The sequence below is a fragment of the Halichoeres trimaculatus genome, unplaced genomic scaffold, assembly GCF_033239565.1.
Source record: "Halichoeres trimaculatus isolate MK-OKI-2021-1 unplaced genomic scaffold, fHalTri1.1 fHalTri1_scaffold_37, whole genome shotgun sequence".
NCBI classification, from domain to species: Eukaryota; Metazoa; Chordata; class Actinopteri; order Labriformes; family Labridae; genus Halichoeres; species Halichoeres trimaculatus.
In genome coordinates this window covers 235,251-247,227 of record NW_027437215.1, presented here as the reverse complement: position 1 = coordinate 247,227, position 11,977 = coordinate 235,251, and the positions used below count along the sequence as shown (strand labels likewise).

The following is an 11,977-nucleotide window of genomic DNA, read 5'->3' as shown; positions in this document are numbered from 1 at the left end:
GGCAAGTGTTTGCAAGTTTAAATGAAGGTAAACTACCGGGATAGATTACAGATAAACTGCAGTGCGCATGTTTCGTTTCAACATAAAGTTGTCCTCTTTTTGCTCCTTTTAAGTTCAAAAGTTAATTTGATGAAAGAAAAAGATGCATGGAGCTATTTTTTTTCTAGGAGGAACTAAAAACGGGAATTTCTTCAGAGGCTTCTAATCAAACTTTCTCAAGTCACACAAAAATTGCCCCTCGATGTCGACTGTTGTCAACCAGGGGATGCAACTTTTTAGAACATTTTCCAGCCAGGTTGAGATGCCGGAGATTATCAACCATGCTTTTACTGAGCTGTTCGTGCTGCACAAAGTGTGATCAGTGAGACCAAGGAGTTGAAAATGCTGACATAGCACGATGCATGTTCACTATCAGGGGGTGTGGCAGGGGCAGTTTCCTGTCAGGAAAGAGGGTGCACAATGAATGGTATTTATGCATTTATATATAATTTTCAGTAAAAAAAAAAAAAAATCATCTATGATAAAAAAAAAAGAACAAATGCACTTTGAGAATTCGAAGTTAATTGTACTTTTTCTCTAATAGTCTATGGCGAGATGCAAGGATGGCTGTAACAAATGTGCACTATGAGACTCTTCACAGCCTTGAAGATGAAGGTCTTCTAGATCCCTCCAATAGCATCCACCTCTTCTGTGTCCAGCATGTTTCCTTTCCGCTTCTGCAAAGGGACCTTGATGTCTCCAGGGTGGATTGGGATAATCACTCCCTAAGAACAGAACAACAACTGTGGACAGTGGGACTCCTCCAGAATCCCACAGATACACTGAACTTGGCACTGGTACTAAGTAAGTACAATTTCCAGGAGCACCTTGTACTCTGTGTTGTAGTTCTGAGTAGCATTGCTCCAGGTATATCTCGAAAAAAGAGAATATCATGAAAAAGTTTGATTTTTTGGTCACTCATTTCTATATTGTAAATCTATCTACGGCACACAGAGTGAAATTCTTGAAGCATCTATTTTTTTTTTAAAAGTTGATTATTATGGCTCACAGATAATGAAACCCCCAAATTCAGTGTCTCAAAGCACTGAAAAAAGTAAAACTTTGCTGTTGTTCATTTAATGTATAAATTCACATTATATGGACTCAAAAAATCGTTTTCAGATTTAAACTATATTTTCAGGTTTGTACTTCTGACTGAATCAATATTTTTTATTTCGTTTCAATATGAGTTTGCAATTTGACATCAAAATGAAATGACTCATTCAATCAACCTGAACGGATCAGGTGTTGATCGTTTCGCGCATGCGTGTTCCGGAAAACGAAACCTGAGGATCTGACGGGAACGGCCGAGTCCATCTTCAGCCTCTGCAACTCCTGGGTGGAGGGAAACTTTGTTTCAGGTAATAAAAGACAAAAATGCGTTTTTAGACTGTGACATCAACCATGGTTTTATCGCCCCGTTCATCTATTAAACCGCCCTTTGGGTCGTCTGCCATGGTATCACCAGGCTGTCTTGTTGAACTCAGCTTGCTAGCTTATAGCCCACGACAAATAAGCTATAATTTTTCGACAGTGCACGTTCAATCCCTGTTTAAATTACTGGTTAACTTAGTATGCATTTTTGAGTCGTTTCAAATGTTTGACGGCGTAACGTGTTAGTACTGTGAACGGGAGCCATGAGGGGTGTAGCGGTTTATAGAGTGACCGTGTTAACGAGTAACCTGTAGCCGAACGTGGGTTTTTCGCCGGCACACTGCTTGGTATGGACCTCGCCTCTATATTTAGTTATCTTTATTAATGAGAAAAATGAGAAAAAAAATGAGAAAATGTACTTATTCCCATTTCTTTTTAAATGTAACATTAAAGGAGGAGGCAGCCACCAGATAATTTTCAACGCTGTTGTGACTGCAGCGCATTTGGCCGGAAGTCACTATTTATTACGGGCACTCTTTGATCCGAAACACCGGTGTATGCTCTACAGCAGGGATGTCCAACTCGTGCCATGGAGGGCCAAGAGGCTGCAGGTTTTCTTTCCAACCAAGAACTCCACCAGCTGATTCCACTGATTAGCCCCTGCTCTCTGCTTGAAGGTGAGGTACCCAATGGAATCAGCTGGTGGAGTTCTTGGTTGGAAAGAAAACCTGCAGCCTCTTGGCCCTCCATGGCACAAGTTGGACATTCCTGCTCTACAGCGTGAGCTCGTCAACCGTGAAGTACAAGTTTGGACGAGTTGAACAACACGTGGAGTGCCAGTAGGTGCGTGCAAATAAAACTACAGAGACTAACCCGCTTCTGGGTTATGTGTGTGTGTTTATGGAGAGAGATTATGTGCGCGCTTGTAAGTGTCAGGATGGAGGCATTGTCCCTTTTCGATGACAATGCCAAAACTATCAGAGCTTTCTATCTTTATTAACTTGCCCATATTTTCGGGGTACTAGCTGTCTTCTAAAAAAAAAAAGAAAAAAACAACAACTAAATAATCAATGATATTTTATGTAAGTGTGAAATAGCTCTTTTCCAAAGGTGTCTGTATGGCTTCAGCTAAAGTTAACTTACGTTTTTTTTTTTTTTTTTATTTATCTTGCAGTGCAACATCTGAAAAGCTTCCAGACTTGTCCATTGTGGTAAGTTAGTTGTTAATACCTTATAAAAATGTAATTTATCATTCACTGCCCAAATAATCGTTTGTCCAAAACTTACTATGGATAGTTTTACAGGGTCTTGCTAATTCTCACTAGGTTTGTATTTTACACAATGACTGCAGGATGTGCGCTTGAAATATACTATATTTTTGCATTTTATGTATTTACAATATATCCATTCTCAACATAAAGCCTAAACATATGTATAACCAGTTTACATTACATGTTAATGGTTCCCAATTTGTATCTAGCACCTACTAAGTGTGTTGGCTTATTAATAACAAGAGAATATTGTTTCCTTTTTCAAGGAAATTAGCTGCTCTGAGGCCTGTCCTCATAACTTGTGGTAAGTTCCTTCACAATATCATGAGAACATTTTTAATTAATTGGACACTTAATTTGACCCAATAATAGCACTGGCTCAAATGAAATCTGACAAATTGATTTGGCAGTTTCCAGGTCTATTCTATAAACTTAAGGTATTGAAGTCTTGTTTTATGTGTGATGACTGTGTGTTTGCTTAAAACTTTTGAATGTGCCGCTGTCTTTTCCAGGACCCTCTTGAAATAGAGATTTTTAATCTCAATTAGTTTTCGTGGTAGATAAAAAAATGTAAATATAAAACTTATGGCGTTGTTACCCCAACAAATTAAAAATATCTCTTGTTTTTTTCTCTTGTATTTCATGTTGCATCAGTTATCCATGCATGTGGAAATGTAAAGACTGTGACGACTCATTGTCAAGAGGATCTGAACTTCTGAAACACTATAAACTTTACCATCTGCATTATTGGCGGGGCCATCCTTACCCCTGTGTTTATTGGAAAGCTCTACTAACGCACCTAAGTAAATATCATCCTTCTCAACAATCATCACAGAAAGAAAGCTCATCAAAAAAGACAACATTCAATTAAAAATGTCCAATATGGCTATTAAGGTAATTTTAAAACAAATTCAATTTCAGGATAGGGTCAATCTTATTCCCTTGAACATGGAAAGTTAATTAAAAACTGGTCAATGTCCACATTATTTTCACACAGACATTTGTGCCTGCACAGGGCCCTTCATCTCCCACTCCGCTGTGATATAGTGAGCAGCTGTGTTGGCAACTTGGGGACTTTTTTTTTTTCTTTTCAAAAAAAGCAACTAGTGATTTTTATGTGAAATAATTCAACTTATTACTTTTTTCTTTTCAGGTTTGAATGTCACACCATCTTAAAAATACAGCCAGGACCATAATATACATGCTGGTGTCTACTTTATGTACAAATTTGTTGCTTTGCATCAATTTCATTGGTGATGTCCTTATTTTCAGGTGGTCAGCTGTGATTGTAGCTGTGAAAAATATATGTTTTCAAGCTTCATCTTGGATGCACTTCTGTTTTTGTTTTATAGATCAATGCTAAGTTTATGAGAATAAAAACAGTTCCCTTGGGGACTAAGTTACTGGCACAGTTGGACCAGCACTCCAAACTATTGGAGGTTATCAGGCGGAAGGGGGGAGCTGTAAGACAGAAGATGTCTGGTGTCTTACAGCTTTTGGATGAGGTATCTATGAAGGGGTTTCTTGTCTGAGGAATGCTAAATATTTATTTTTTGTTTGTGATTGTACTGAATACCATTTTTTGAATCAGACTTTGGACATCAACACAAGAAGAGAGCCTATCTTCACATTTCTGATGATGTACCTGGGGGAACCTGTTGAGCATTTGATCAAAGAATATCAGGTAAGGGCATCTCACTCACATATAGGGAAGAGGTTTTAACCTGGAGTGCAAAAAGTTTTTTTATACAGTATGTTTAGGTTTCATTAAAAATGGCTCTTGTGCATATATACACATGAATATATACAAGGTCTTTGATCTCTCAAGCCTCAGTGTTACAGTCATACTCAGTTTATGAGACTTGCTCATTATGCAAAAATGAAAGATTTGGACCGTAGCATGAATGGGCTATGACTGTAGAGGTGATATTTGTGATTTGAATAAATCATATTTTATTGTCATGGCTTGAACTCTAAGAACAAAAAGAACTCATAAGCAGATGTATCAAAAAACACCAGGCATAAGGAAAGATCTCAACAAAACACATTGTTAGCAAACTATGTTTATAGAGGGAGCACTGCACAGTGAAACAAAGGAACAAAATCTAGGACAGGGTTTGTACAGGTCCTTGAAATCCTTGAAAATGCTTATTTTTTCATGTTGTGTTTTCAAGGTTTGAAAGTACTTGATTTTCTATTCAAGTGCTTGAGAATGCTTGAATTTATAATCGTATATAACTCACTACTCAGCTTCCTAACTCAACAGATCGATCAAATAGAGAGAAATAAAATAAATTGTGGGGGAAAAAAAATGTTCCATCTGATGGGCTCGCGGGTGTAACATAACTGGTCTGTTTATATGTGCGTTGTGACGTCTCCCCCATGAGGATTGTTCCTTAAACAGCAAGCCGGGAGGCATGACCGTTGGCTGGAGAAAGAAAAATACAAATTTTGGATTAAATGTAGCGCAAATCCCCGTGCAGCATACTGCAGTGTATGTAAAAAGGAGATTGCAGTGGAAGCTATGGGCAAGTCGGCACTCGCCAGCCACGAGAGGTACCCTGGAAGCCCTACATGTTAAATAGCCAATTAGCCTGCTACCTGTTGAAGCTAACCACCTTTTTATGCTTCATGCTAGGCATGAGTGATGAAGGCAGTGTCCCATTTAACATAAAGGTAGTGTTGCCCGGGGGTGTTTGTCGGGGCAGGTTATAAAATAACTGCGGTCAGGCGGTGACAGGTTTTGTCTACAAATACCGGGTCGTGCCTGGTCTGAGCATACGGCCGCGGCGGAGTGGGAGGCTCGCCCTGTACATACGAAGGAACGAAACGGCGTTTCTCATTGAGACCCGGCACAGATGAACAACGGTCATGTGATAACCTGCCGGTTAGATGGCTTGTTTGTGCTAAAGCCGCGCTACCGGCTTGGTTTATTATAAGCGTCTGAGATGTGGCTATCTTACTCATTGTTTGAGAATAAGAAAAACCATAGAACTGGATACAAAAAAAGTAGGGCTGGGTTAAAAAAAAATCGATTCTCAAAAATAAAAACGATCCTCATCTTCAAAATTTGACATCGATCGATCTTTTAATCAAAAGAAAATATTCCCTTTCTTGGCCGGATTTCAGTTTTGGACTGCAGGTGCTCCACACAGAATATTCCGTTCCTGCAAGTCAGTGTGGGATATATAGTCATACCCTATCTGTGTATAACTGACAGCGAGTTTTTGTAGGGTTATATGAAGTAGATATCTGCCCAAGATGCATCTGGATCAGCGCGTCTCCTCACGCTCTCCTTCATTAGGAGATCACAACTTTGGCATGCAGCAGTCTTAGCGTAACAGATTTTACTTAGCATTAGTTATGTTTGATCAGAACTGCAGAGAGACAGCGTCAAACCACCTGTTTCAGTGTTTTTGTCCTGCTGCAACATGACGTCTGTGTCAGATTATGAGAAAACGCTGTCAATCATCCTCCTCATCAGCTGACGCTTGCGCGAGCTACTGCTAATGTGCTCGCGCTAAATGATAAGCTCCATGTGTTGAACGCTGGTGTTTTTAACGGGTGGTTGTTTGTTACAAGGTGTTCAGATTAATTCTGAAGGTCTGGACAGGAGATATGACTTCACTGTTTGTCTTCAGACTGATCCACTGAGAGCTGTCAGCTGCTTCATTAACATACACGGTGTTGGGAAGGGTGCGTTTAATTTGTTCTCCCAGTCTGCCCTGTTTGTGGACCATCTACTGTGGAGGGATGTTGTTTTCACAAAGGAGGGAGCTGCATTAAAAAAATTGTTGTAATATAATAAATATAATATAAATCCTCATAATACTCCTAATACTCTTAGTTTAAAAGATAATGATACCAGTTTCGTCAGCAAGTGATGAGAATCAGTTCTTTGAGAAGTAGTAAAAAGACAAGAATCAGGAAAAAAATGTTTTTTTTTGTAAATACGAGTCTTCTCTGTGAAGTTGTGAACAAATGTGCTGTTCAACACAATGAAATTGCTGTTTTGTGTGCGCATCAATTTCTTAACATTATGAAATTAACAACCGCTCACAGTACTTGAAAAGTTTGAAAATTGACCTTGAAGCTCCTTGAAAAGTACTTGAATTTGACCATGAAAAATCTGTATGAACCCTGCTAGGAACAAAATCTGGCAACAAGACAAGGGAAGACATAAGGGTTAAGGCAATGAGGTGATTGGGAGTGAGGAGACGGCTGGGGAAGCACAATCAGGGATCAGGTGTGGCAGTGCCAGGCAGGAAACAAAATCTACAGAAATAAGAAAAGACTTGTGAACTTTCAAAATAAAACTTAACACTTTAACAAGACATGAAACAAGAACAAAAGGGGGAACTTGACTGAAGAAAAAGCAGGATGATGACTGATGAATTAAAATACCTGGAGATGAAAGGCAAAAAGTTGCACACATTTTTACCTCCGCCAAGGAGGTTATGTTTTTGGGAGAGTCTGTCCGTCTGTCTGTGAGTCTGTGAACAAAATAACTCAAGAAGTTATGGATGGATCTTGATGAAGTTTTCAGGAAATGTTCAGCATGGAAAAAAGGAAGAACTGATTCGATTTTGGTGTTGATCCGGATCAGCGTCTGGCCACTATGACGAAAATGTGATTTTTGTGAATAACTACTGATATAAAATAGATATCATTATGAATCCGTTTGCTAATGGAGTGTTTTTATGGTCAAGGAATCTAAATATGTACATCAAATAAAGGTAGGAGTAATATTTATAGTAAAAATCATAATATGGTCGAGGACTGTGGTGCTGGCAGAGGTATGTGCTCTCTGAGTGCTTTTCTAGTTAGTGCTGCAACTTTTCTGAAGGTGAATCTTGCATCTCGTACCACAATGTGCTCTATGGTGCACAAGAGAAAATTGTGCTTGGGTCATTTGACTGATCACTGTAAATACAGTGCATACCACTACAGTGGATACCACATTCATTTTAAGTTAAATCTTGGTATAAAAGTGACCACTGTAGCCATATATAAAATGGGAACACATTAGAATCTTTGAATGTTTTTTTTTTTTTTTTGGCAGGATATTCCAGAAAATTAGGCTGAAAAGCTGAAGCAGACTACCATGGCCATCTTGATCACAGGATGGGAGAGTCCACTCCACCCAGCCAAAGACATCAAGATAATCATTGAAGGAACAGAGGTTGTCAATAATTTGCCCTCAGTTGCAGCAGCTTTTACCATGATCTTCAGGCTCATGTACACACTTAATCTGAAGTATCCAAAGAAATTGGAATCCACCTTTGAGTTTTTGCAAAAAGTCTTGATGGATCTTGATTGCAAAAAGATGAGCCCGAGAGTTGACAAAAACTGTGCAGCCAGCTGTACAGCTCAGACTAGGCTAAGTTTAGTTGCACTGACTCACTACATTGTTTTGTTTCTACTGGTGGTTTAATTTTGTGTAGATCTATTTCCAGTTGAAAATTCAAGCAGTTCAAAGTACGAGGGGTTGATGCTGGAGGTTCCAGTCACATTACAAGACAAGACAAGACAAGACAAGACATACTTTATTAATCCCCGGAGGGAAATTCAAGTTGTTTTGGCACTCTTCCAAGCAAAGAATTGTACACTCTGATGGCTGCAGGGAGGAATGATCTTCGGTACCTCTCGGTCCTGCAGCGCACAGAGGTAAGACGTCCAGAACTGCTGCTGATCCTCTGGACTATGATGTTGTGAAGTGGGTGATCAGAGTGACGGATGATGGCCTCCACTTTCTTCTGTGTATACCTTTCCACCACAGCCTCCAGTGAGTCCAAACTGGATCCAACCACGGAGCTAGCTCTCTTCACCAGTTTTTCCAGTCGCCTCTTGTCCTTCTGCTTTAAACTATTTCCCCAGCATACTGCACCATAAAACAAAGCACTGGCTACCACGGACTGATAAAACATCTGCAGCAGCTTTCCACAGACATCAATTGATCTGAGCTTCCTTAAGAAAAAGAGACGGCTCTGCCCCTTCTTAAAGAGTGCATCTGTATTAAGGGACCAGTCCAACTTGTTGTCCAGATGTACACCAAGATATTTGTAGGTTGACACCACCTCCACGTCCACCCCATGGATGTTAACTGGCTGATGGCAGAGCCCAGACTTTCGGAAATCCACAATCATTTCCTTTGTTTTTGAGGTGTTCAGTAGGAGACAATTTCTATGACTCCAGTCACAGAAAGCTTTTATCAGATCCCTGTATTCAGATTCCTGTCCATTTTGGATACACGCCACAATAGCAGTGTCATCTGAGTATTTTTGGATGTGGCAGGACTCAGAGTTGTATTTGAAGTCTGCAGTATAAAGTGTGAATAGGAATGGAGCCAGAACAGTTCCTTGTGGAGCCCCCGTGCTGCTCATGACCGTCCCAGAGACGCAGTTTCCCAACCTGACAAACTGTGGCCTCTCTGTGAGATAGTCTGTGATCCAGGAGACAAAGGATGGGTTCACTCCTATGTCTTTGAGCTTATCTCTCAATAACATGGGCTTGATGGTGTTAAATGCACTTGAAAAATCAAAGAACATAATTCTTACATAGGTGCCAGGTTCTTCTAGATAGCACAGGGCACGGTGGAGCATGTATATAACTGCATCATCCACTCCAATATGATTTCTATATGCAAACTGCAGAGGTTCTAGTGTGTCTTTGACCTCAAGTCTCAACAGACGTAAAAGCAGCCTCTCAAAGGTTTTCATAACATGTGAGGTGAGGGCAACTGGTCTGTAGTCGTTAAGTTCAGCTGGGCATTTGAGTTTTGGTACCGGCACAATACAAGATGTTTTCCACAGAGCCGGGACCTGACCCAACTGTAGACTCAGGTTGAAGTTCCTCTGAAGGGGTTCACACAATTGGGCAGCACAGTCCTTAAGCAGTCTTGGACACACACCATCTGGACCAGCAGCCTTCCCTGAGCACAGTCTTCCTAACTCTAACCTCACTCCTAAAGCTGTGACAGACGGTGACGGTGGAAGAGGCACAGGTGTAAGAGGGGATGTAGCAGGAGTGGTGGAGAGACACAGATGTGTAGAAGGAGCAGCAGTAGAAGAGGAAGTGGTCGCTGTGTCAAACTTGTTGAAGAACTGGTTGAATTCATTAGCACGTTCAACATCACCCACAATTGGCTGCCTTGTCTTTGTGTTATAGCCAGAGATGTTGTTGATTCCTCTCCACACCTCCCGCATGTTATTATTTTGTAGTTTTCTCTCAATGTTCTTTTTATATTTCACCTTAGCCTCCCTTAATCTCCTCTTCAGCACTTTTTGCACCAGTTTGAGCCGTTCTTTGTCGCCATCTCTAAAGGCTTCCTTTTTCTGATTGAGGATATCCTTGATGTCACTTGTGATCCAGGGTTTGTTATTGGGGAAACGGAGTACAGTCTTTGATGGTATGATATTGTCTTTACAGAAGTTGATGTATTCAGTAAAACAGTCAACCTGTTTATCAATATCTATACTATTTTCATCTGTTTCTAACAATACATTCCAGTCTGTGCACTCAAAGCAGTCTCTCAGAGCCTCACTGGCCTCAGGTGTCCATTTTCTAACTGTTACAGTAGTTGCATGCTGCCTCAATAAGCAGGATCTGTAACAAGACTGAAGTAAAACCAGATTGTGATCCGACCTGCCCAGTGGTGGTAATGCAGTGGCACTGTATGCATCTTTGACGTTGGCATATAGAAGATCAAGTGTTCTGTTCACTCTGGTTGGGCAATTAACAAACTGTTTAAATCCAGTGAGATAAGAGGAGAGGCTAACATGGTTAAAGTCTCCAGATATTATTATGAGAGCCTCAGGATGTTGAGTCTGTAGCCTGGCAACAGTTTCTTGGATAACATCACATGGAACTTCAGCAGTTGCTTTGGGTGGAATGTACACGAGGATTGTTATTATATGACTGAATTCTCTGGGAAGGTAATATGGCCTCATCCCAACTGCCAACAGTTCAATGTCCGGACAACACATCTTCACCTTGACTGTAGTATGATCAGGATTACACCATCTCTGATTGATGTATAAAACCAGTCCTCCACCTTTTGACTTGCCACTAGCTTTGGTGTCTCTGTCCAGACGTATCAGCGTGAAGCCAGGGATATCCACACAAGAATCAGAGATGTTTTGACTCAACCTCAGTAAAGCACATGAGGCTGCACTCACGGTATACATTTTGTGTCTTCACCAGTATCTCTAGTTCATCCTTTTTGTTGGGCAGAGAGTTGACATTCCCAATGATGACTGAAGGAAGAAAGGGCTTGTATCTCCATCTCCTGGCCTTTAACTTTGCACCAGCACGACATCCTCGGAAAGGCTTCTTTATCTCTGCATGCATCTCTTCTTTACTGCATGTTCGTTGCAATTGTAAGTGTTTGAGGTTTGTTTTAGTGTCTGAGGAAAAGAAAAAGCATTAAAACCAATGCCTGTTCACTATAGTATTCAGTATTTGTTGAAGATTTTGTCATAGTTGTTTACCAACCATCCCAGGGCAGAGTTGGCTACTTGTTTTAAAATACTCTTGAGTCCACAAATCCTTTAGAAAAGTGATGGAATTTGTATTGCAGTAGTAACATTTGTACTGTAATTGCTCAGTTCACCAGAGTGAACATGTTTTCATGTTTGCATGTTTCACCGCTCCAAAATGTTTCAAAACAATGGAACAATAATTACATTTGTTGTAAAATAATTTTGACAGTATTCTTTATTTTTTCAAAATATGTTTTAAGCATTTTTAAAATTTCATTTCTGCATATGCTATACTGTAAAAAAGTTTATATTTATTAATTTAGGGCAATTTAATATAATTGATTTGCTTTAATGTTTATTTACATTCAAATGTAACCATTTTAGGTTACCCTGAACAGAATATTTACATTGAATCAATGAAGACATTCGTTTTTAATTTAGGTCAACTCAACATAATTAGTTTGCCTCACTGTCAGAAAACAGTTTGCTTGGATTAAAAGAAATTGGATTAAACTGAACACGTTATTTTACATTGAGTCAACCAAAGAATATTGGATGTGAATGATTACCTCAATTTTTTTTACGTTCAACCAATGGTTTTTTTTCAGTGAGGTTAGAATATTCTGGGAAAAGTTAATTATTGTAAAGTTATGATGTCACACCAGAATCAGCTTGAGGTAGGATTTCAAGATGGCGGCAGGCAGGACAGGTGTACTTGCACCTCTTCTTTTATACGTATTTTTAACAGGTATGCTAAAGCATCATGACACCAGACAGGTTTTTAAGAGATCAATTTTGTTTGGAGATGCTCTG

The 11,977-nt window shown here is 39.8% G+C and overlaps 2 long non-coding RNA genes across 2 annotated transcripts; both read left to right on the top strand.

Moving 5' to 3' along the window:
- Positions 1-1,326: 1,326 nt before the first annotated feature.
- Positions 1,327-3,225, top strand: LOC141786515 (uncharacterized). Its single transcript, XR_012597808.1, has 3 exons — positions 1,327-1,400; positions 2,588-2,624; positions 2,951-3,225. It is a non-coding gene; the product is annotated as an uncharacterized LOC141786515 (long non-coding RNA).
- An 828-nt stretch (positions 3,226-4,053) lies between these two features.
- LOC141786514 (uncharacterized) lies at positions 4,054-11,327 on the top strand. Its single transcript, XR_012597807.1, has 3 exons — positions 4,054-4,189; positions 4,276-4,368; positions 7,747-11,327. It is a non-coding gene; the product is annotated as an uncharacterized LOC141786514 (long non-coding RNA).
- The last annotated feature ends 650 nt before the right edge of the window (positions 11,328-11,977 follow it).